Source organism: Typopeltis vanoorti, chromosome 23 (genome assembly GCF_054136105.1).
Source record: "Typopeltis vanoorti isolate ZY-2024b chromosome 23, IOZ_Tvanoo_1.0, whole genome shotgun sequence".
Lineage (NCBI taxonomy): Eukaryota > Metazoa > Arthropoda > Arachnida > Uropygi > Thelyphonidae > Typopeltis > Typopeltis vanoorti.
The window spans coordinates 80941286-80969105 of NC_143571.1; the positions used below are offsets into that span (position 1 = coordinate 80941286).

The following is a 27820-nucleotide window of genomic DNA, read 5'->3' on the forward strand; positions in this document are numbered from 1 at the left end:
TTTTACTTATTTTAAGAAAGGCTTAACATATTTACCGATTAACTGATTGTCTTTGCACATAATCCTTAAGGATTAAGGGTGGTTAACTACGCATAATTCTCAGTTAATAGCAGGAGTTTAGTTTAATAACAGCTTAATCCCAATTGCTGTTTTTGTCGCGCTATTTTAGAATAACGAAGAGGACATTTTAACTTCTTACTCCAATGAATGAGATCATACCACAATCTTTTATTTATTCGTAGTTTATTTTAGAGGTTAAAAATTCAATTTAAAGTTATAAAAACATAATTACTTGTTCAAATCAAGGGGATATTAAATCCCACATTGTTTTAAAACCGAATAAGAAACTCAAAGATTGGAATCAGAGAGTTCCAATTGATTTGAATAATGTTTATATCGCCGAAATGAAGCCTATTTGGCTCTTTATATTTAAGTAATTTTAGATAATTATTTGTAAAAAAATTAAGTTGCAAAAAAAGTTCCATTAATTATTGATGACATTTGAATCTATTTTTTTTTCAACGAAGATTCTTACTCCCTACAATGATAGCCACTACAGCTTAATTAATGATTCAAGCATCGATTGTACATTTTTTTTTTTTTTTTTTTTAGATTAATGTAACACTTCTGTTTATGCTTTGTACGAGAATAAAGACGACAGTAAAATTTCTCATGTGAGAAAATCCAAGTACACATTTCAAGATACTCTAAGCAAACGCCCGGCAACATTTCGAGTAAAAGATAAAATAAAAAAAACTGCTCAAAATTAAACTGTTAAGAGTTTTTAATTTTTGAGTTTTATCTATTAATTTCATCAAGATGTTCAAAACTTAAATTCTTAAACCCAAATACTCCAAACCTCAATACATCCACTATATCATGTTTTTTTCCTTTTTTTCCCCCCGTTTTCTTTTTGCCAGAACTTGTGAATATTCTATTAGTACCAAAAATAAAATAAAACCAAAAAAAAAAAAAAAAAAAAAAAAAAAATTTGTTTTTGGAGAAAAAATTAATAATTCGATAGTTATGTTAGCGTAACCAGCACAATCTGATAAAGCAGATTTCAATTAGCGAGAAAAAATATGATAAAATAAAATAAAATAAAATAAAATAAAAACATCCATTCAACTAATTGTTTGCATGTGTAGTGGAGAAGATGGGAAGGGGAGGGAAAGAGTAAATGGTTCTAAATTTGGTCGTTATCTTGAGTCCATCTTTTGGGGCTTTATCTTGCTGGCTAAGCTTTGTTTGTTTACCAGTTTGAGAACTTCCTCCATCTGGGAATAAAGGTGTTTTCTTTGAGGAAACCAACTGGTATTCTATATTTGGCTAATTGCCTACCTATTATAACAATGTATTTAAAGCAGTGATGAAAGGTGGAATAGAGACGCGGTTGTTTTCATGACAATTTCAGCCTTTTTTGTAATCGGTTGGAGATTACTACACAGTAATGCAGATTACAGTTTGTTTGTTGTTATTTTTGTACTAATTATATAATATATAATTAGTACTTCTCGGGTTATTATTTTAAATATATATACTGTATATATAATTAGGTACTTGTCGGACCGTAATTTCTGTTTTGAAAGCAGTGCACACTTCGTACATAACAAAACTTTAGCAATGGCCTCAGTGGATGATGAACTCTGACATAAAGCGCGGGGGGCCAAAAATTAAAATACTCGTTATAAATGCAAATAATGAACTACTCCATATTTTAAAATGTAGTAAAGATCACAAATACTTGAATCCCCATAGAGTTAAATCAGCAGTGATATGGTAGTAGTTAATTAAGTGTCCCACTGCATCTATTTGTTGCACGCAATTTAACTAAGGTCACCTACTGTGTCTGTTTGCATACGTCATGGTAAAATAGTATACTTTCCTTCTTAGAGAGTGAATCAACCTTGGTTTTTCTCAATGTGTAACAAACTCCTTCAACCGAATCGGATCTTAAGGCCTATGGCGGAGAATGGCGAAAAAAAGATTGTCATGGCTGTTGTTTCCCCTTCTCCTCGCGTATTTTATTTATTAAAGTTCTTGTAATAAATAAAATTATTAGTCAGATGGTTACGATTAACTGTATGATTAATTTGATTGAGACAATGTACTTGAATGAATCAAACCTTTCGATGTGATACGTTACTAACATACATTCATATTGAATAGGATAACAATGGATATAATTACTGATGCATTCGTTACTCTTTATATATTGGATTTTAAATTTATTTTGAGATGGAACATGGGACCAGACACTCTAACATTAAGTGAGATATCGATATATCTGGTACGATGAATGGTCAACAAATAGTTTGTGTGATAATTCACATGAATCGAAGCCCTAAAAGAGGAATTGATTACACTTGAAGAAGATGACAAAGACAGATGAAATGTCCATGACACCATCGGGATTCGCAGGCATCAAAATTGACGAGAACTGGTTCTGTTCATCCTTGATGTCAATCATACTCAGTACAGAGCATGACTGACACTATCACTCATTCTATGAACTATATTTAGTCTCTCTCATCAGCTGGGTAAGCAGGATGCTACCGTTACTGCGCTAGTTTGTATTTATCATTTCGATTGACGTCTAGCCTATCGCCACCTTAAGCCCTGACTACAGCGACATCAAATTCTCCAATTGCTGTTACATCAACTGCTGTCAACCCCTCCCCCCCCATCCTCTTCCTTCTTCCCAATTTACACGCTAAGAAAAATTAAACTTTTGAAAACAAGTGACAGTCGATAGAAGTTTACTATAGTAAATGGGGGATAACAAAAAAAAAAAAAAAAAAAACATCGTTACATGACTCACGTCTGGGAATTTACTCAAGAATAACAAACAAATCTAATAGTGACAGACGTAGAATGGCAACTCCCAGTAACCTTAACCTATCTGAGGGCGACACGAGTGTTGCTAAGGTCTAAGATAGCTACAACAAGCCTTCACTTACCCAACACAGCTCTAAAGGAGAACTCTGCAGTGGCCTGCTCGCTCCTAATCACTCCGGCCAGCTACACACGCCACTTCAGCCTCGGTACGGAGCGCCCACTTTCACAAAACTACGACGTCTTTGTCACGACCACCACAAACGGGACGTTTGGCTCGGTTTGGGACGTTTGACGAACTCTTTCGAACAGACGAAGGAATCACCGAGTCACACAACCAACACTGTCCATCAAGGAATTACAACAAAGTTCGAAACCCGAAAAATGCCTTTTTTTAAGGGGGGAAGTAAACTTTCTACAAAGAAAGTTTTTAAAACTGTTCACGCAGACGCCAACAATGAAGTACTAGAGACACCGTCGTCCCCCTCGAGCTGCTCGACGCTGTGAATGAGCACTGCCGGCCGCTTATTGGCAGAGACGATTGAATGGTGTAGTGGGCGGGATATGCTGGCGCTCGTGACGTAGCTGGCATCGGGTCCTCGGCCGACAGTCAAACAGTGAGCTGGCTCATATTGCAAACCTGATCTGCGAGCCAAACCTGTTTGATAACTGCCGCTGGCTTTCCAGTCTTGCCAAGGTTACGACAAGAGACTTGCTTGTGATCTTCTTTTTTTTTTTTTTTTTGGCCGACAAAAATACCCGCAAGATGAATAGTATAAAATGATTCATTGTTTTTTTGGCGAATGCGTGCAGAAATCTTTCAAGACGGGGAATGATGAAAAATGGTTCAAATCGAAGTGTTGTCCTTCGTCGACACTTATTTTTCCTCTGTCTTTCGTGGAAAGAATTTGCTTTGATAAATTCAACATCCGATGAGTTTGTTAACCCTAATTCCCCCAAACAGCTGACACACATTGCGTAAACTGTAATATCTTTAACACGACTGATTCAAGCAAATGAATTCCCTTTTAATATTTTCATGATAGACCGAATTACATACTTAGTTTTCAAAAATATAAAGCCTTTTTTTTTTCTTTTTCTTTTTTTTTTTTGTAGTTATAGACAGACAAAACAAACATAAGCATTAGTGAATTAAAGTCAATCCCTATAAATAGCGGAGATTCATTTCATCCAAAGGATTAAACACACTAGTTCGACTTAACTGATTATAAAATAGATAAATAAATGTCTATTTTATAATCAATTAAGTTAAAAATGAGGGACTATCACCTTGCTTATCAGATCCCCCAAAGTGTAATGGATAGTTAGTTATTTTCATGTGACATCGACATGATTCCGTATGGTCACTCCCGTACCTCATCGCGTTTTGAAGTGAAATGTGAAGGATCGCAGATGCTCTTCCCACAAAAAGTTAGTAGGACAATCACAAACATGTCTCTTGTGGAATTCGAACCCGTAACAGCTTGGGTGGAGGTGGATACGCTAAACATTCGCCCAACCAGACCGTCAGTGTAATGGATTGAATTCAATCCATTACAATCCATTTATGTATGTTATAAAAAAATGGATTTTTTCATAACATACACAAAGCATCTGTGAGGAGCAAGCACTGAATCTATTGAATCCATGTGTGATGAAGAAAATAAAAATCGAATAATTAAACAGTGATAGGAGAGAGTAAAATGGACACTCTTTTCTTATATTTCTTTTTTCGTTTTGGTTGTTTTTCTCTTAGTCATTCACTTATATACATCCGGACACAGCCAGCATTTCACAGGAGTAGTATTTCTTCAATCAATACTTCGAATCTACCCCTTTCTTTCTCTTTCTTCTTCTTCCTTTGTCTCTTTAGTAACTTACAATCAAGCTGATTACTATTTGTTCCCTCTCTTTCTGGTGTTAGACACCCAGATATTAATAATCATTAGCAGTTTGTGTTTCCTTGTTCCACAAAGAAAAGCTTTACTATCCGGAAGAAAATTGTATCACCTATGACCCCATACGAATGACCAATTACCTATTCCACTTCCAGAACTTCCTCACATTCAGTAGACACATTTCGCCTTGGTTATTACTCCCCCATTCGTCCATTTCTTCCAGACAATATTCTAACACAGTTTGTTTCTTATCTTGTCCAGACCAAGGCTGAACTTTTTAATACTTCTCCTGTCAATGAAAGATTTCTCAAGGCTTGACCACTTCGTGCTACAAGAGCCACACTTAACCAAACATTCGGGTAAACAAGTTAATTTCTTTTGTGCCGTAGGCTTACGTAACTCAATAAGTTGACAAACACAGATGTATCCAAGTGTTGTTTGGTGCAGTGACTTCTTTTGTTTCTTCTCCAAGGACACTTGAATTGTTCTTAGGTCTTTAATGAATCATTTACCACCTACAAGGTCACCTAAGATAGGTCAGGAATGACAACATGATTTCTTCAGAATGTTGTCCAGCAAGATCGTTACTTGTAGTGCCGTACAAAAAATACTAGAGGATTATCGGTTTGTTTATGAGTAGAAATATCCTTAATGCTTTTTTTTTCTTTCAGTTTTATTATTTGTCATCATTTGTCCAATTATGAGTTGCTTATTTCAGAGGCACCGGGATTTTCCCTAATTTGTAATAAGTAATTTACCAGTTGCACACTTGAATTAATCGCATGTACACGCATATAACCACCCACTTATTTCTCCCCTAAAGGGACTACGTCGCACCTCATCAATTTTTCGAAAATAAATTTTTCAATTCGCTTAATTCATCGCATTGAGTCAGAGAATATTCGGCACTCAATCTTGGGTTTTGATTCGTTTAAAACAATACGATTTTTCTTTCAATTATTTTTCATGAAAATGTAAAATTTAAATTACAAGTTGGTAAATATTAATCTCTAAATATATTTTTAATTAAGACGTGTGTTTTGTAAACTGGATAAGCGTCCATTTACCACATTTTGTCTGTCTATTATCTCCTCACCTGATTAGCAGAATGAATACCGCCTTAGCCTCTCCAACTAGTAGATTATGAGTTTGCATCCCACTGTAGTATGGATGGTTTGGAAGAGTCAAGCAGAGTAGCATATGATTTTCAACAACAGATGTGAGACCATCACCTTGCTACCAGATGCTAAATTGACTTTTGAAAAAAAAATGCCTATTATCTCATTATGTCCAGCACAACCTTTTGTGCTGTGTATAATGAGATAATAGGGCAGTTAATGCTCTCAGATAACGGATTAAAACAAGATAATTTCTTGTCTTGTGCGTGCGTGTGTGTGTGTGTGTGAGATTAGACATAATTAATTGAAGAAATGCAATTCAGAGTTGGCACCAAAAAATTAGCCACTTTTTCTCAGTCATCATTTACATTTAATTTTAGTAAATTCGCGCTTTTTTAATTTGACTCCTGCGGCAAGTTCCATTAGCAGCAGCTGGGTGGTCGATGGATAGCGTCTCCCATATGTAACTGATAGGATCTGGATAATTCTGTTGTATCCATGAATGATGAAAAAAAATTTTTACACATGCTAGCACTCAATGAGAAACCTTTATACAAATCTAATAAACGTCACTTACCCAGAGTATATGCAAAATACTTGGTCATGTGCATCATCACGTGTTATACGAAACTATTTAAAATGCTGCTGGTCAATAATTTTCAATAGCGTTGATCACAATGGGAAAAACAAAGGATCTTTCGAAGTTCAATAAAACGCTTAAATTATGGGTACCCGTCTGATTGGAGCTACGATTTTGAAAACAACAGAGCTGACTGGTTTCTCAAAAGATGAGATATCCCGGGTATCTAATCTGTGGAAAAATAACCCACATTATTTGTCTAAAAGGTGTAACTGTGACCCTAAGGCAGTCTGACAGGAATGAAATCGATGTCCTCGGAGAAGGCGTGTGCGGACAAATAGAATTTCCTCTATGCAGCAACTGATCAAAGCATTTAATGAAGGCTGTTCCCGACCCATATCTCAACGAACTATGCGCGAGGAATTGAAGAGAATCGATACCGGCAGTCGCATGCCTATACAGAAACCACTCATTTCAGCGAAGAACCGGAAAATTCGTTCACAGTGGTGTCAGGAACATCGTGACTGGATACTGGAAGACTGTAAAAAAAAAAAAAGTCATGTGATACGAATCACGGTACATCTTTTTCTGTAGCGACGGTAGGCAGAGAGTTTGGGGGGAGCCCGATGGAGCAATGAACCCAGTATGCCTTGTAAATACAAGTCAAGGTTCTGGAGATGATGTCATGGTGTGGGAGAAGGTTCTGTTGGTACGAAACGAGTCCCCTGGTATTCAGGAAGGTCAGTTGTCCTCCAAGAAATTGAACATTGTTGCTGATCAAGTCCATTCTGCAGTATTGACTTTTTATCCACAGGTGATGGTTGTTTTATATGGATGACAATGTTACTGTCCATCGCGCAAGAATTGCTCAGCATGACAGCGACTTTCCACCATGTTACCTAACCATCACAAAGTTCAGATCCGAACCCTATTGAGAATATATGGGACATTTAGAAAAACAGATACGGGGAACAAAGTCCTGTTCAGTCAAATCAGCCAGTTAAAGGACTGTCTGGTGAACGTCGTAGATGTGATCCGACACATTGTGGAATGTATGCCAAACTGCATATGTGCTATAATTCTGCTAAAGGAGGTCCAATACGGCATTAAATTAAAGTTTCTAATTCAGTGGTCGGTATGTGTAGATGATTTTCATCCTCCAGTTAGAGACCTCTGACTGGACGATCAACCTTTCGTGGGTAGGAGTCAGTGGCGGCCCGTACATAAGCACTGCGACACTGCAGCACCACCAAGGAAAAAATGAAAAAATTAAATTTTGTTTGTGTTTATAAATAATAACAATGCTTACAACATTATATAAATGCAACACAACATGTTAAAGGTTACAGCTTATGTTTTGACATTGATTGAATAGTTATTAATTGGAATTGTTCGATTAACGCTTTAGATTACGAAACAAATGCACTGCGATCTAACGCCGATATTCGTTTGCTCTTGTCATTGCACGTTACGTCATTCCCAACTGTAACTGCTCAGGCGGCAGTGTATTTTTAGTATGCTTACGCGCCTTATTTCTGTGAGATATGAAACGTTTATTATTGGTGCGTGTGCGTGGTGAACTATTTTTTTATAAATCTTATTTTATTTTGTTAAAATAACATATAATTATTTATATATTATTGAGACAAGGCTGAATTATGACGAGTGTCACTGTTGAAAATATGAAAAGAATTAAATTTTTTCAATTATCGTTACAGGAAACAAATGCACTGCGATCTAACTCCGATATTCGTTTGCTGTCGTTGCACGTTACATCATTAGATACACTGCCTCTTGGGCAGTGTATCTTATGCCTGCGCTCGTAATTTCTGTGAGATACGAAACTTATTGGCGCGTGTTCGTGGTGAGGGTGAACTATTTTTTGTAAATCTTATTATATTCTGTTAAAATAACATATAATTATTTATTTATTTATTATACATACAAGGCTGAATTATGACGAGTGTCACTGTGGAAAATATGAAAAGAATTATATATTTTCAATTATCGTTACACGAAACAAATGCACTGTGATCTAACGCTGATATTCGTTTGCACTTGTCATTGCTATTGATACGAAACTTTTATTATTGGTGTTTGTTCGTGGTGAGGATGAAATATTTTTAATAAAGCAATTTTTAATATGTAAATTTATTTATTAATAAATTCATTACTGATTAGGAAAAAACAGTTTTTTTTGTTTGTTTTGTTTTGTTTTGTATATGCAGCACCCCCACTTAAAATTTTCATCTGTCACCACTGGTAGGAGTAACACACACACACACACACACACACACACACACACACACACACACACACACACACACACACTGGTGATACAAAAATGCATATGCTAAGCTATCGGCCACCCAGGCCAGATAACAGACAAATATGTAAATCCAAAAATAACTAAATTTAAAGCTTTTTTATTTCCCAAAACGAGTAGGCTGAAGCTCTTTTATGCTGGACTAACTAGTTGATCTTTGGAAATCAAAGGCAGATTCTATCCTTAGTTGTCAACCATTATGTGAGCAGATGGCTATCATTGATTTTAAAGGCACTGGGGCAAGACTCTTGCAGACAACCACCAATACTTTGTGATCGTTAAATTAATAACATTTGATTGTCTGAAACATTTTATGGTTGATTTTTCTGAGATGTAAGATTAAAAACCGGAGTTTCCAGAGGTATAACTATACTCGCTATAAAAAGTTCATGCCATTGGAGACGTTGAACGTTGTCCCAAGGAAACAATGGTTTAACCATTAAGTAAAATAAGCATCTGCTTAAAACACTGAGGGAATGGAGAAGTTACAATTATCCCCCATCTATCATGCCCTTTACTCTCAACTCTTTCACTACCATATTCGACTTTAGTTTTTAGGTGTCAGGCATAGATCTAGAGTTCAGATAACATCAGATCTTATTTTGCCTCATAATCTTTGGGAGGACCATTAAAATTCTTCTTCCATAAATTTTTGTACTTGCATTTAATAAACATTTATAAAAAATGTTTAATATATTTCGGCCTGAAAGAAAACTGAATTTTCAATCTCTTATTTCACTTCAACACGTATTGAGTTTGAGTGTCTTTTCAGTTAAGCAATGGAATCGCCTAGGGGGTACCATTGTTAAGCTGTGCCGAGGGTTTCAGTTGGCCTTAATCCGACCCTGCCACATGGCTTTTGTTAATTTATTCCTCAGTTATTATTACAAGAGTGAAATCATCGAAGAAAAGAAAAAAAAAAAAGGTGAAATTTGCTTTCTACCATATTATTAAAAGCAAAATGTTTTTTTTTTCTCTTCATATTTCGTTTTGAAAAAAAAAAAAAATGCATAAGAACAAACAAATATTAAACCGTGAAGAATAATAATTTAAATGAATGATAAAAGGAAAATTATAGAAATTTTCATGATTAAAAAAAAAAACAATTTTATTAACATTTGATGATATCTAATTTTAATATCATATTCACACACTGAAGATACCAATAATATTGTGTTGTAGCTAGCAGAATCATGTGTCCCAGAGCCAAACATACTTGATAAGGGAATCGTTTATGGCATATACACTAGTAGATAGTTAATTATAGCAGTCCAGTTTTGTGATAATCAGAATCGCAAAACATTATTTTTAACCATCCCAGAGACTGACAACGTAGTCCAAAATAGACTGAGAAATTCACTGATTATCCGAAAACTAACTAAAAATGTTAATTTTCGATTATTGTTTTGGTTTTATTCCATAAAAGAGATAAAAAAAAATCGTATACTAAAAATTCATTTCCATTTTCTATAATGTCAAGATAATAAATAAGTTTCCATAAAAATTTCATTTACAATTAATTATAGACAACAAACAACGTAATTTATGTGTACTAGATGACTATAGTACGTCTCAAGTCACAATTCGATTTTTTTTTGGGGGGGTTGCACAAAGCCTTTTCAATAATTATTGTTTTCCCTTATTAGTGTGTTTATGTATCGGCAGCAATTTTAAGAAGGAAAGAATTTTTCTGAATTTATTGCAGTTCTGGATGCAATGCTAACGTAGAAGAAAATAAAGGCCTTCTCTCTCTCTCTCTAAGTGTTCCAAGAACTCGGATTACACGAATGCAAAGCCCCCCCCCCCACTAAAAGCAGACACCAGCAACAACGCAAGAGATGAATAGGAGAGATAATCTTTATACATCACGGGTCACTGAGAAAAGGGAAAAGTCATTTTTAGTGACGAAAGTAAATTTTTATTGCCGCGAATTAATGAGCATTTAATCCCCGTAGAATAGAAACAACACGTCATAATTGAATCAACGGGAAAGAACAATGTCAACAGAAGCTGATACCATACATGAAAACCAGTTTAATATCTGTCTTAAATTATTATTTTTATTATTATTATTATTATTCCACGAGAAATCTTTATACGATCAAATTTTTCAAGTGAAGATGAGAACTCGGATTTTGCTTCCCATAAATAGACAAACTTACCAAAGAACACACTGGGTTAGCAGATAAAAATACTGTGTAGGATAGCGTGGTGGATTGTATGGTGTAGAATGGCATCCTCCGTTGAGTCTTGTGACCCCATAAAGGGGATAATGTAATAACAATAACTGTGAGTTGGAGATTTGTTCTGAACGCTTACACAGGATGGAGTTCAACTTTGTTTCTCTAGCTATCGCCCGCCGGCGCAGTCGTGCAATGAGGTTTGGACAACCTGCTGATTAAGTAAACAAGATCAGGATCATTGTTTTTGCGTGGCTTGTTATCTTGACAAGCGATACACGCGAATTAAAGCCATTAGCAGTGACTCAATGATCCATGCACAAGTTTTTGAGAGTGATTCAATCACGGATGAACAACCACCAGAATTCGGGTTGGATGAATTGTCAGCTGAGTTTTGTTATCGACTAAATGAGTCTATTGTAAACGTTGAGAGAAATCCTCTACTGCTTTTCTTAACTTAAGCCTTAATTACAAAAATCAAACAAAAAATGTGTGGAGAGTATTTCTCGCGTCCTTGACTGAACCCTTGAACCTAGACCCAAGGATACGTAAATGTCTTTCTTGCAAGTGAGGCGAAACTCTGTTTTTTTTTCTTTTCTTCTTCCCAAAATAGGATTTTATTTTCTTTATTATTTTGCAAGACCTCAAATTACCCCGGATCTGATGAAATCTAAAAATGAACAAATAATATAAATAAATAAATAAAAATGTGTATTTACTTATAGATAGGAAGACTGTGAAGTGATTCTTCCTTTTCATATTCATCCGGATTGAAGCTTACAAAAAAATAGCAGAATTTTTCTATATATGGAGAACAAAAATAATCACTCAAATCAAACGGTACCAAAAGAGGTTTCAATTTAAATTCTGTTTTGGTATTTACTTTTATTTTTATATATTCAACATTGACCAACATATGTAGCGACAGGAAACGATGAAAGGGTAGTAAGTGTTGTCCTAAAGAGAGATAAAACAGTTAACTGCATTGAAGGCGTGTGTGGATGACTATATTAAGACACCGAAATAGGCTTATAGGCGTGGGAATAAAGCCTTGCCGGCTACATTCCGTTAGGTCATCGACTCTGACACACAAAACATGCATTTTTAATTTTTTTTTTTTTTTTAATTTTCTCATGCAAAATGGCATTGCACTAAGTGAGCTTTTGTTGACTATTTTTAATTTTCGAACTATTTTAAAGCAGTTTCTTGAAAAACAGATCGGGAGTAAAAATTCACACAGTCCAAGAAGAGGACATCGAACTCAATGTATAAAAAGAATTCAGACATCGTACTCATAAAGAGCAGATCAATTTGAAACGGGGGGGGGATTATCTTAAGATACGAAACTGTGTAATGAAAAAGAAAAGTTCCATTCTTGAATGATATTGCTCTTTTAGGGGAAGGGGGTATGAAAAACGAATTTTTGTAACGGGAGAAGTAGAATTATCTCATCAACGCGATGTTGGAAATAGTGACACTTTGTGTAAGAATCACTGAATATGCTTCATCTTCCTTTTTTCATAATTTTTCTCAAATATAATTGCATAAACCTTACCTGAAATACTCAGTAAAGAACCTCCTTTGTAATTCTCGCGTTTAATTTTCGATATTTTTCAGAGGCGTATATGAGAGCTTTATCCTAATGATCCTGTATTAGATTAATGAGTGAATTCTTTAGTGCAATCACTGCAAAACTTTTATACCTCAGTTTGAGCATTTGTGGTTAAATATTTCCTCACCAGCTGTTTTACCACACTTCGCTTTCATTTTTTTATCTCGAGTATAGATACTTTATTCTTTCAAAGTAATTACTCCACATATCTCGAATATCCTTTTTCTTCAATTTTCACGTCACCTTCATCATTTCGGATCCCTATAAAAAAAAAGACTTTTTTCCTCCATTTCGAAATTGTTCCAGAACTTTTTGTCGCCTTCTTGATATTTATCTTCTATATTCGTACTAAAATTTTTGAATGAATTTTGTTTAGCTACCTTTATACATTTTTCTTCTTCTTCTTCTCTTCAGGTATTAGGCCTAGTGGTCTGTTACGGAGCTATCTTTAGCCCTTCTAAGCCGTTTCCGTCCCGAGGATAAGGTGGCTAGCCCTATGCCTCCCGGTATATTTTATGGCTGTAGCTGCGTGTGTTCGCGGGGCCGGTTTGCCTGCTTGCGGGAGGAAAAACCCCAGATAAACTGGAGAGAAAAACCCTGCTGTCCACGCCCAAGACCGGCTAACTTGGCTATGACTGAGAAAGCTCCTTAAGCTCCTCACGTCGGCGACGAGAATCGAACCCAGGACACTCCTTTGCGACGCGGTTAGCCTAGTGGCTATGACTTTATGCATTTTTAGCTTTCTTAATTTTTTTTTCTTTCTGTATTCTCTCACGACTTCTACTGACATGCTTAAGAGAAACTTTCTATAAAGTTTCTTCTTTTCCGGAAGAACAACCTGTTTAACTTCTCGAGTTCATCATTAAGTTCGGTTTTTCTATCCTTCCAGAAAACTTCACCAAAAGTCTTCCTCCCTGAATCAATCAATAGTTTCTACAAAGTATGTCGACAACTAAGAAATCAACTTTTGGGTCTTCTTTTCAAATCTTTCATTTTTTTTTTCTGTAATAATATTTGCGCCTCCACTTCGCACTCCTCTGAAACCTTCTTAACCTTAATTTTTTTTAAACTTTCCTACATATTTTTATTTTCGGTGTGACATTCATTTTTGTCCCTTAAGACTCACTTTCCATTTCAAATCCTCTATATGTTTCTTGAATCCACGTTATTGGTAAGTCAACAATAGATCTGTCAACAATAAATAGTCAATGAGACTCCATATTTTTTGTGTCCATGTGAATTTGTGCACATGTTTATGCTAGAGCATGGTATTAGTAATGGCTAGTCTATGTCCTGTACAGAGATCCAGCAGGTACTTATCAATATTATTAGTTTTTTGTTCTTTTCTCCAAATCTTCCCAAAATATTTTCGTATTTTCTACTCTGTTAAGATCTAAGAAAGACTTACTTTCTCGTTTTCTTTATTTCTACGGCATTGTATCTAAGGAAAAAGTAAGTAGAGAAAGACCGAGGATTCATCGAAAAATTTTCGGTGAATTGTTTTTTCGATGAATTGTCGTTCGAGGAATTGGTCATTCGATGAATTGCCTTTTCGACGAATTGCCATTCGTTAAATTGTCGTTCGATGAATTGTTTATTCGGCGATTTGTTTTTTCAATGAATTTCTGTTCGATGAATTGCATTGGATGAATTGTCTTTCGATTAACCGTTTTTCGATGAATTTGCCTGTAACCCATGGCGGTATCCGGAGAGTTCACCGAAAAACAGTTAATCAAAAGACAATTCATCGAACGCAATTCATTGAAAAAGCAATTCACCGAATAATCAATTCATCGAACAACAATTAATCGAAAAAGCAATTCCTCGAAAGGCAATTCCTCGAAAAAGCAATTCACCGATCAGCAGTTAATCGAAAACACAATTCATCGAAACGCAATTGAATCGAAAAACAACAATTCATCGAAAAATCACAATTCATCGAAAATACAGTTCACCGAAAAATGAATTATAAGGCATATGGGGTGAAGATATGTGTGCAATTTTTTTTTAATTGTTTTGTGAGGGCGATTTTTTTGCGGGGCATACTGGTTGCAGTGAATGATATCCACTGAAGCAGATATAGTTGAGATGTTAAAAGAACATTTCATAAAGGATTTCATCTTCGTGAAAATAACATCCTACAGAACTTGAGGTCAGTGGGGAGGGAGGAGGAACACTGATGGTAAGTGAGTTGGAAGTATGCATGAGGAATTCAGTAAACTCGATATCAAGGGACATATCAACATGTGTCTTTGTGATATCTCAGAAGAGGAAGTCACTAGTGGTGTGGTAAAGGACCAGTTGAAAGTAACAAGCTGTACAAGGGGGTGGCTGAAAAGTTCTGATTAACACCTAGAACAAAATGATGTTAAAGTTCTGATATAAACCACAAGGAAGACCATATCTTAAAACCCTTTAACACCTATGTTTCCTGTAAATCGTAATAATTATTGTTTTTCATTTAGGATATGTAAGAAAACATGTTAGTGGTTTTGAAGAAATTCGGAGACAGAGAGGTGCAGGCCGTCAGGTTTTTCGTGCTGCAAGAAAAGTCTGCAACTGAGATTCACCAAACATGACGTGAGAATTTAGGGGACTGTGCCTTCCAGTATAACCAACAATTGAAAGCTGGGCATCCTAGGCTGGAGACCTTCCACAGCGATCACACCTGAAAACTTCCATGTAGTGCATGCCATGATCCTTGAGGAACAAATGTCAGCCAAACACATCGCAAAGACTCTGGAGACATCCACGGAACGACTTGGTGTCATTATCTACCAAAATCTGGAAATGCAGATACTCTCAGCAAAGTGTCCCCAAAGGTTTGAATGCCGACCAAAAGAGAAAACATGTGCTGTCATCTCAAGGGATTTTTGATCATTTTGAGAAATCAGGTGCGAATATTTTAGATCGTATTCTGACCGTTGATGAAACATAGCTTCATCACTATGAACCAGAGAACATACAACAGTCAATGGAGTGGAAACATAAAGGTTCTCCATGGCCAAAGAAGTTTCGAGCCAAACAGTCAGCAGGGAAAGCTCTTGCCATTGTCTTTTAGGATATGGATGGTGTAATCCTTACCTTACCTCAAGAAAGATGAAACTGTTACAGCAGCTCTGAAGGAATTGAAAAAGGTACTGAAGGAAAATCGGTTCGAGAAACTAAGCAGAGGCGTGTTGCTTTTGCAGGACAATGCACCTGCTTATGAAATCCAACAGACAATATACGACTTGGGATTTCAATATCTACCTCAAACACCATATTCACCAGGACTGGCCCCAGGGCCTGCCCTAGAAATTTTGTCGCCCCTTGCAGTAGCATATTTTGCCGCCACTTCCCATTAAAAAAAAAAACCTCTTTTAATGACGTGACGTCTTAAAAGCCACGTTGTTCAGCTAGGCTTCAACATCTCAGATCATGAATTCTAAATAGCAGCATTAGCTAATAAAAATTCATAACTTAATGAAAAATGATCATAAACTATATTTTTTACAGAGAGAGAGAGAGAGAGAGAGAGAGAGAATTAAACCTTTAACGCTACATTCTTTTAATTATTATGATTTTTAAAAATATATCCAGTACAATGAAGTTTTATTATGTAAACAACATCCTGAAATCTGGTTTCAACAGAGAAGGAATAAATGAGTTTTTTATTATTTATTTTTCGTATAATTCAGGCCAATTTTGCGATCCCCCCCCCCCCAAAGAAAATTTGACGCCCCTTGCAAATGCAAGTTTTTAACCTTCAGTAGAGCCGGCCTGACTCCATCTGATTATTTCCTGTTCCCAAATAAAAAAATAAAAATAAATAAATATAAAAAAAACTTCAGAGGAATAAAATTTGCAAATATGAATTCATGTCTGCAGCTGAGGACTGGTTTTTGAAAAAAGGGAAAGACATTTTTAACAGAGGTTTCGAAATGGCAGCATCGTTGTAACAAGTGTATAACAGTTCGTGAGGAATATGTAGAATAATAGGTAAGTTACGAGGTTCTACCTCAATTCGTTCACAGTGGTTATCAGAAATATTCCGCACACCCTCGCAAGATTTAATAGTATGAGAGGAACAGATAGGAAGCAGAATATAGAATGGTGGTGGGAAGATGTCTTAGAGGACGTAGAGGAAATGCAACATTTCAGATCCTTATCCACCAACATTGGTGATGTTAGTGGATAAGGATCTGAAATGTTCAAGATATTTTGCTAAAATTATGAGGATTGCACAGCGCATTCTGGCACTGATGCCGAGAACACTGATATATAGAGGTAAAGATGTAATGACTCCATTCTATAAAGTTTTATTCAGACCGCATATGGATTACTGTGCCAAGATTTTGATACTTGATTTTCAAATGGATGAAGATATGTTGTAAAAGATTCAAACACGATTGACTAATGGTGGTTTCTACCATTAGTCTCTGGAATGTTGAGCATGAACAAGGGGGAGGGGACGTCATCGAGATATTTAAGTTATTAAGGGATAATTATCGGAATAATGAGTATCAGATTTTTCATAGAATGGGTGGAGTCAGGGGAGAACAATATCGTAAATGATGGTGAGTTTGAAGGTGGTTGCAATACGTTGCCTGGAATGTGAAGATAGTGAATACATTCATGCCACAATATGATGAGCTGTGTGTGTAATGGAGGGTCTCCCAATATGATTCGTTGACTCCCGGGAGGTCTAATAATAATAATACACGCATACCCGGTCGTACGACACGTTAGGTTCCAGACCACCTCCGTATAGTGAACCACTGCCTTTTTTTTTTATCAGAATGCATAAAATGCATGTAATGGCTAAATAACGTTTTAGGTAGTCATGTATGTACGTAAATGACGTGAATAAAGCATTTGTCTACGTCAGTTACGCAAAAGAAATATTTAGAATAATTTTCGGAAACTTAAATCTTATTCTGAATCGCATGGCTAAAAGAACATGCCGACCTGCTTACATACCAATCTGCATCATTAAAAGTTTTCTCATTTCGTCAAAAACATTGTCACGTTTACGGATAACTGTAATATTAACTAGTGGCTTTTTTTTCCCCCACTTGACTAAGAACTTTATATTTGTTTTTAACAAATCTAACAACAGTAGTTGCCAAGTAAGTTTAGCCTATGGCCTCTCTACGATACACCATTCTTAGCAGATTTAATTATTTTATTCGTAGTAGTCATGTAACGCGACTTCTTTTCACTGGAAGCAATAGCAACCATATTTGGAATTTCATCAAAGCTGTGACAAGAAAATAATTAGTATAAACCGTTTACAATTCGCAGCCAACGAAACACCCAAACCTAAAGAAATGTAACAAGAAGTGGCGCGCCCATGGAGGGAGGAGAAGGCCCCCCCCCCTAAAGAAAAAAGTAAAGATGCTCAGTCATCGGTCGTATGCAATGCATAGTGTGTATTCTCAAATCGCCTACTCAACTCGCCCCCCCCCCCCCCCCAAGATTAAATCCTGAGTGCGCTACTGGTAACAATTAATGAATGTTGTAAATTAACAGCCACGGAAGCGCGCAGCGATTGTTTCACAGGAGCCGCTCGTTGCTAAAAAAAACCATCGTATGAGCTACTGCTGCATTGTATGGTGGGGAGGCTGGAATGTTTTGATAATCACCTAAAACAAAAATGATATTATATTAAAGAAACTGTGATAACCACAAGAAAGAACATATCTTAAAATCCTTTAACCACATGTTTCAAATTGTGATAATTTATTCTTTTTCTTTTAATCTAAGAAAACCAAATTAATTGATTTTTCTTGTGGATGTTCATTAGAAACCTCCCCCCTCCCCCATCGTATAAATGGGCGCTGGTTATAATTGAAAAGCGTCGTATAAGCGGATCTTCATAAAGCGAAACGTCATAAGACTGGTATTACTGTAATGATAATAATAATTTGAAGGATTATTGGCCCCAAGTCACTAATCTTGGGGCCTACAAATGCTTCTCGCGTCATCGTTAAATTAAAACATAATCACTAAAGCTTTTTGGTTACAGTTACATCAGTTTAATAAAGACAAAATTAATAAATTAAAAGTAGTAAATAATATTTTCGCCATGTCTTTCTTACAAACAAACAAAGGAAGTTAGCTGTTAGAAGATTCCCAAAGCAGGGAGAAATATTTATTAGAACAAACTACAGTATAAATAAAAATGGAGTTTGATTTGCTGCATTAAGTCTGCTTCTAATGGAAAGACGTTGTTTTCTTAAACTGTACATAACTTACATCCTTTCAATCAATGGAAAATTCTAAATCCCCTCCCATTCAAAAAATATAAAATAATAAATAATAATTGTTGTACTGTTTCAGAAAATAAAATAAAAAAAATTTTAAAAATGCATTTCAAATTTTAAAAAGGCAGTGCAATTCAAAATGCTCAGAATTAAAATGTGTATTCTGTATGTATGTGTAATAAGCAGATGATAGTGTCCACTCTGCTATTCTAAAGAGTTAGAGGAAAAAAAATAAAAATTCACGATAATTTTAAAGGTAACTAAAATGATAAATTATGGTAAATGAATCACAGGAGTATCGGCAGTTGTTACGTTAGAGCTATCTAACTTCCTGTTCACTTTATTTCTGTGATGTTTTCTTTTTTCTGGCTATCACAGCGAGCAATTACATGGTCTTTTTTCTTTCTTCCCCACCCCATGCTCTTGGTATAAGCAAATGTTTTTTTTTTTTTTTTGAGCATTCCACTTTTATAAAAACACCATGGCACTTCAAATTTTAACACCAAACTACCTTCACCCTGGTTATTCATTTCGCTGCAATGTATTCACCATGCTGACTTAAGCAGTGTTGTTTGCCGATTTCGTTTTTCAAACGAAATTCTAATTCAACAATAACTAAAGTCAAGCTACTGTAAACGAAAGTTGCTTGACAAATAAATCAATGTTCATCCTCCGTAACAAAATTATTTCGTTCACTTGTGTTATATCACACGTACTACCATGAGAAACTTCGACTGTTATAACAGAAACGTTTTCCCATTAAGGCAGTGTTTCTCAACCGTTTTTGGATCACGCTCCATCTCAACGTCTCAAAGATTTTGATGCCCCCCCCCCCTCTAGCATAATAGTCAGCCAAGTTCTGAAAAAGTATAATATAAATATGTACATGTACATTTTCTAATTGTCCCCCCCAAAATATTCAAATTTCCCCCTGTGGGGCGTACGCCCCACGTTGATAAACACTGCATTAAGGCTAAGAGATATATCGTTTTGCAGAGGTAGGAACGCAATGGTTGGGCTGGTGTCAGAAGGGTGCCACTAACACGATATTTTATCGAAAATGGGACACTTAAAGAAGGCGCATAGTTACGAATTTTCCAAAGGCTCCAATGATCATGCTATGCCACCGATGCACTTCCTTCCTGCAATATCTGAATTTTTATAATCCCTGTATATTGCAACGGATGAATAAAATAACTCTTCAAAAATTGCTGATTTTTAGGGCATACTGCTTTAAAAGCATGCCGATGGGTGCACTACATTAATAATGAGAAACACCTAAGTTATTCACAGTAATCACTATAGGAAAATAATTTTTTTTTCTCATGCGACTGAAATGGTCGCGGATTACTCCGGATTGTGGGCACTTGAATGAATCCATATGATCTATCATACGTTGGGATAAAAAAATAAAAAAATGAAAAATTTAGAATTATGGCGTCTTTTCAAAAAGTTAATGAAAAATGTCACAAGCCAAGAAATTGTATAATAAATTACATAGAAATAGTGGATATTAAAGATACAAAATGAGTTCAAGTTGCCTAAATTGACCAGAGCTTATGAAAATACAATCCTCATAAGCTCTGAAGTTATTTTAAGTGTTCTTTTGAGTAGAGGAAGCTAAGGTAACTTCGATCAATGCCGAAGATTGTATTATCGTAAGCCCTGTCTGTATAATCAATGTACCGGTCATTTCTATGTATATTAGAGTTAACTTCTGAAACCTATGATACTGTATTACAACGACTGCGTTTCATAGTTGAATTTAGCAAACTGTTAACCACTACCCCCCCCCACCTCCCATTCTCTACAACCATTAATAACATTACACAGCACAGCTGAGATTACCACTCATTTGGAATGAATCATTTCAGTAGTTGCGATATTAGATTATCTGAGTGTGTGGAACACTCGGCAGCGTAGCTAGACTTTTATCTCTTTCTCTAGACAAATTCCTAACTATTCGTAATATATATAGTTAGACAGTTGCAATGTAACACACTTGGTAACACAGCAGGTCACTGGTGCCCTTGGCAACTTCCCCAATGCCAAAGTGTTCATACGCCGCTGGGAATACAGTTTGACAAAGCTCATAAATCTGTCGCAGATGACCTATACTAAGTTTTGAAAGATTTAAACGTATTTACTGCAAAATATTTCATTAAAAAAAAAAAGAATTTTAATGTAGTGGGAATAAACTGAATCTTTATATTTTGTGTTAAACAATAAAAAAAATCTCATAAGTTTTTTTTTTATATATATTTACATATATTCACACAGTAGTGCACTCAAGATTTAATCTTGGGGGGGCGGGGGAGTTGAGTAGATGATTGAGAATACACACTACGCATCGTATACGATCTATGACTGAGCATCTGCAATGATCGCTAATTCATAAGTAGCATAGAAATAGAAGACACGACACAACATAAATTAAAAAAAAAAAAAAATTAAATTAGGAAAAGATTTTGGGAAAATTTTCTAGTGTTTTTTCCTTTTTCTTTGGGGAGCAAGCCCCCCCTGTTCGCCCGTCTGGGTGCGCTGCTGATGAAATTATAGGAATATTTAGGAACAATTGTCTTTTTACTGTATTTAGTATTAAACAAAGCCACCTTTTTTCTGGCTTGTGCACTATAGCATCTGTTGAAGTTGGAAAGTTTCTTTAATGGTATATGGACATTTTCATTGTAGTCTTGGACCAAAACAGAAGTAGTAAAAATTTATCTATTCCATAATAAAAACGAATACTTCTGTGTATTATAAGAAGTTATTGATCTACAACAAAATACTAACATGTGTGAGCTACCTTCCATTATTGAAAACACAGAACAGCCACTGACACTAAAAATAAAAAAATAAAATAATGCATGGTAGCATTCCCGAAAGTGCGGATAATTCCTATAATGACGGACATCATGTATTCTATTATTGCATAAAGTGTATAATGAGTCTCAGTAAACAAAAGAAAATTCTTAGAAAACGAAGCGAAATACACACTAACCAGATATGGTATTATCTAGTTGATATTACTTATATTATTAATAAGATAACATAATATAATATAACATAACTCATAATATATCTTCAGACAAACACATTGACCCCCCACTCTACGCAGATTTGGCTACAGTTAATTGAAAAGTATTATTTTACAATTCCCAGCTTTGGCAGCCTGGGGCGGTCCCTGAGTTTGTCGCGCCTCTCAATACGCACCGAAAATACTACAAAAAGTCAAAACGATGTATAGGGAAATAAATTAAAACATTATGTTTATTTTTGAAGTAAAACTTTAATTCCAACATTCTAAAATGTTATATTTCTCGCTTTTCTGTTAGCAAAATCGTCGATGACATTGGCGAAGTGTATTTCATAGTAACGTAGCTAATTCTTAATCAATTTGATTTAGAAAAACTCCTCTCACAACTAGCAACACTTACAGCAGTTGCGAGAAAAATTCGCAGTAGTATTACAATATTTGGAAATGAGTTCTCGAGACTGTATTTTAAAATTAACTGTAAAAGTGCGGACCCCCCCATTCTCCCCCCCCCCCCCCATCTAGCTACGCCACTGCTGTAAAAGTAAACGGAAGCGCACATTGTTTATTACCTTCAAGAACGGTTGTAGTTCAGATATGAATGACAAGTACAAGATGTCTACGATGTTTGTACGGGAGAACCGTGGGAGGTAGTGGTGGTAGAGTAAATCCAGTAAAACTAATTATATTTACTGGATTTACGTAAATATAATTAGTAAAAACAATTCCACTTTTTCTTTCCCTTATTTACATGTACTACTTAAACACCATTTATTATGTGAATGTCTGAATTTCCACCCAGATGCTGTTGCTGACAAGGAAGGTCCGAGAACACCGTTATGAGTTAAATTAGTTGTCATAAAATCCTAACTCTTAGCAAATTCCTAAAACAAACACACTGATGAATCTCGAATGTTTTTATTAGAAGTTTCATTTCTCTAAAAACAAACAGTATTCATTTTTGATCGTCAAAGAGACAGAAGTATAAACAAAATTATCGGTGAGTAAACGGGTTTTATGATATAACTTCGCATTAGTAACAACGAACGACTCTCTTCTAGGTATTATGCATATACACATTCTTCAATATACGTATAATAAACATGGCGGAATTGAGTTTTTCGATAGGAAATGATCTGAGTTCGATTCTCGTCGTGATAAAGGAACTTCACATGAGCTTTTTCAACTAAAGCTGAGTTAGTCCATCTCATACCTTGGCTGCAAAGTTTTCCTCATGGAAACTCGAGTTTTTCCTCCCGCATACAGACAAAAATAAGTACAGTACATGGCATTCTGCGTAGTTGGTGGATGAAGTGGTGGAGACGGGGAGTTGTAGAGCAACGGCCCTTCCCCAATTACTTGTACTCCTGAGAGGGTGTCATATAATAATAATAATAATTATAATTATTATTATTATTATATGACATTATTATATTAATAATAATAATTAATAATAATAATAATAATAATAATAATAATAATAATAATAATAATAATTATTATTATTATTATTATTATTATTATTATTATTATTATTATTATTATTAATTATTATTATTATAACTATTATAAATAAAAAATAATTCTAATAAATGCTCACACATGCTACAATTAATAAGAATGACGTTGAACTAATTCTAAATGAAATAATTTTTATGTACAAATATTTCTGATATTTTATTGTAATCGCGTACAGGATATTTATTGGATTATGAAATGCCTGATAACATAAAAGTAGATTGATTGAAGATGAATTGAGGATTACAAAATTAACTGTGCACGACATTTTGCCGAGAGTTTGGGCCTTTGTAAATTGAATTCGCGATTTGTTCCCTACAAGTTGACCGACGACCAAAAGATGTATTTAATTGAACACTGCAAGGACCTCATTAAAACCGCTCGTAAGGACTGAGACTTCCTTGAAACGATCATTACTGGTGACGAAACGTGTTGTTTTGAGTATGAGCCCGAAACAGAGTGCTGAGTGGAGACCACCAGAAGAGGGGCATCTGAAAAAAAGTCGCTTGGGGGGGAAGTCAAAAGTAAAGACAATGCTGATTTGTTTCTACGATTCCCTTGGAATCTTAGAAACAATTTTTATCTCGAAGTTTTGAAGCGATTGATAGCGAGAATTCGTCGCGTACGGCATGAATATCGTGACGACCCACCGTTCGTCAAAACACACTGTCACTCTTGGCACTATAACTCGGCTTCTAATGAAACAAATGTCATAAACAGTTGACACAACACTAATGAAGGTTGCCGCTTTCGACAACAGATACAACAGGTGGCGCCACTAGTTTCTTCCAATTTCGAAAAGTTCGGGGTTTTTTTTGGACAGAAGGTGTAGTGTAAGAAGCAACTGGCTTGGATGAAGAGTCAACTGAATAAATTTATATGGAATAAGAGAGAAATTAGTCAAAACACTAAATTAGCTGTATACAAGTGTTCAAACCAATTGTAATTTATTGATCTGAGAACTGGGTTAGAAATAAAGCACTCGATCAAAGACTAAAGACCACAGACATGAGAGATCCGAGAAAAGTTAGAAGAGTGAACAGATGGCATCAATGGCAGTATCACATTAAAAACGAGAGAACTTGCCATTAACAATGGCAAGTTCTATTAGGAAAGAACTTGCCATTGTTAACTTTCAGGAATGTGTGAGGAGAGCTAATCGTCATGATTTCGAGGACACTTGAACAGAATGGGAGAAGAAAAAAAACTTTTTTTTTTTTTTTTGGCAGGATGGCTTATAAAAATATTTTTATTTTTAATTGTGATACCTGTGACGAGCCTCCGTAGCTCAATCGATATAGACGAACCATTTGGTTAGAAAGGCCTGGGTTCGATTCCCGTCCATGACGTGAGGAACCTTTATCTGGTCTCTTTCGACTAAAGGTGAGTTAGCTGTATCTCATAAAAAAAAAAAAACCCTCTATCTCATACAGAAGTAGAGGGTTTTTTTTTTTTCACCTGGAAACTCGGAACAGGCAAACCGGCTTCGTGAACACACACGGATTTAAAGCCATGAATACTTACGACAATATGTGGAAGAGAGAAGGTCCTCACCACATGTCGTAACGCCCGTAGTTAACCATGAGTCCTATCATGGTAGTCAACCTCCGAGATAGGAGATGGCACTTGAATGGGATGGGATGAAAGTAAGAGGTAGGGGCATGGAAAAATAAGAAAGATCTCCTGCAATTATTCTTCGCCTTCAATTCCTGCATAAGCAACTTGTGAGAGTAGATCGAGCAGCTTATGTCAAAGAAACTAAGGCCATGAGGCGAGTATATTATATGTGTTCTACGGCAGCTTGTACGAGTATGTTTTGCGAGAGTTTGGTTTGAATTATACTTACCAAGAAGTTATATTCTCGTTTAATCCTCTATCAAAGTGTAAGCAACCAAAGTTTACGCGTGAAGTATCTTCATGATTTGGGTTCACATCGATTACCTCAGTATTCCATAATGCAAAACACACTTCCATTCGGACGTGATTGCTATACATTACGTGAAGAGCGACTACCCAGACCGGTTTGGACCTTTATGATCTCATCAGTAGGAGACAGACCCAGGAAGATATCAAGGTCAAATTAATAATTCAGAAGTGAAGATATTTCAGGTACAAACTGTTTGTTTTCACAAAGGATTAAACAAGGATATTTCCAAAGAATTTTAGCTTACCTTAATTATAATTTAAAATCGAAACAGTTAAAGTTACGAGGCCGATGTGCTATATGTTAATTGCGTATTATGGTCTCTGGCCTGTTTGCCTGTTTTGTGGGATGACAAAACACTAGTATCCCGCAGTCAAACCCTTGCTACCTTCGCCACTAGTTTATTCAGCTTAAAAAATAATCCCTTATATAATGTTTCTCTCGTAGGATGGATGTCAAAACGATCCCACATATTTATAATGAAAGGAGACACATCTTTGATGTTTGTATATAAATAGAATATCAAATTTGAGGTGTAACCACCTTGTCAGAGATGATTTCATTATTTTTTTTTCTATTAAATACTAAGCCAAGAACCCCTTCCCCTTCTTCCTGAACTTTCTACAAGTCATCTATCAAGTCATCACTTCCATTATACTTTTCAGTGTACAGTCCTGTAACGATGTGTCATTTAAAATATTTCGCTACATTTGAATGTAAATGTTTCTGCTCAACTTGAGAATACGGGGATATCCCTGTAGCTCAAAGGTTTCAACGGGCGTCTGCGAGTTTTACCCAGAATTTTAAACTTTTCCTATTTTTTAATCTTTTTTTTTTTTTAAATGTGTTATAATTACGAAAATCTGTCGTAACATCTCGATAAGTTGCGTTGCATGTTGAGAAGTTATGAATTTTTTAACTAAAGGAAATATCACTGTTTGCGCAAATGGACAGGAATGACTGCAGATAAGTTTTACAAAAATTTATTAATAACAGAATAAAATTTATAAATTTTATAAATTCGACTCTTGTTATGCAGTTGTCAAGTCGTTCTCTTAGTTTCGGCATGCGTTGTGTTCTCAAGTGGGTTGCGTAAACTGAACGTTTGTGCAACCCACTTTTCTTGTTCACCATTCTTCTGGAACTCTTTATCTTCATTCCCAAAAACTTTCACTTCAAGAAATGACTTTTTTTTTTTTCTTTTCAATGGAAACGACTGGAGAGGCCCTGACAGATCTCGTTCATGAAGTCGCCAAAAAAGTGGCCTTCAAAACGATGTTGTTTAAAATGTGCCGAAGGATATAATTCGAAGGTGATCGTGTCGTTGAGAACTATAACTTATTGGTAATGAAAAACTCTCTTAAATTTCTTATAGAAACAGGTCCTGTTTTTTTTTTTTTTTTTTAGGGTTGGCTTGGTTTGTTAGTTCATCCGATGTTATGTAAGTTATTCCTGACATTTTATTGGCTGTACTGTATAAAAAATTGATAAGTGGAATTTTTACGAACACAACGCATGCCGAAAGTGTGTCGATCTGTTCCGATTTTTGTTTCAAGCGCAGAGGCGTAGCTAGGGTGAGAGCGGTTCACCCCGGGCGGCACTTTAAACCTTTTTGAACTTTCGCAGTTAATTCTAAAATACAGTCTCGGGAACTCATTTTCAAATATTGTAATACTACTGCGAATTTTCCTCACAATTGCTGTAAGTGTTGCTAGTTATGAGAGGAGTTTTTTTTAAATAAAATTAATTAAGAATTACCTACATTACTATGAAATAGACTTCGCCAATATCATCGACGATTTTGATAACATTTTAGATTGTTGAAATTAAAGTTTTACTTCAAAAATAAACTTAGTGTTTTAATTTATTTCCCTATACATCGTTTTGACTTTTTGTAGTATTTTTGGTGTGTATTGAGAAGGGCAGCAAACTCAGGGACCGCCGCGGATGACAAAAGCTCTAACTACGCCACTGTTCAAGCGGATTATTTGCAGAGGTGCAAAGATACAAACCGTGTCGAAATTGTATATAAGAATAATTCCACATTGGTTGGATAGAATCGAATGAAATGTAAGATTTAGAATATCTCTCAAAATTTTGTGAAATGTTCAATTTTTATTTTACTTGTTCCATTTGTAGTTGCAAAATGACGCACAATGTTATAGCTAATAACACAGGTGAAGTGTATTTAAATCAATAAGTAAGGAAATGACTAGACAATCATTAAAAAGGCAGGTTTCGTAATAGCCTTCTCGTATATATACTGAACATTATTTATTATCACAAAGACTGAAACTGAGAGCTATTTTTAGCTTATGCACAAGTCTACACATAATTTGGTTTGCCTCATTTCGAGTAAGTTACATCGGAATAATTAAATTGGTCTCAGTATAACTTACTCGACAAATTTTAACAACGTTAAAGTAATGTTCTAGTAGTTTTATTATTATTATTATTATTATTATTATTATACCGCACATGTGATACTTCTAGGCATACAATTTGTTTTGCGTAATTTTGCCACAACAAATGGTCCGATTGTGACCA

General features: G+C 35.5%; 1 protein-coding gene across 2 annotated transcripts in view; it reads right to left on the reverse strand.

Moving 5' to 3' along the window:
• pnt (ETS transcription factor pointed) overlaps positions 1-3336 on the reverse strand; it is a 129653-nt gene extending 126317 nt beyond the window's left edge. For both annotated transcript variants that reach the window (XM_090412696.1, XM_090412695.1), the window contains exon 1: positions 2961-3336. The gene's annotated coding sequence lies outside the window, so the exon portion shown is untranslated. The remainder of the gene's footprint in view (positions 1-2960) is intronic.
• Positions 3337-27820: the final 24484 nt, after the last annotated feature.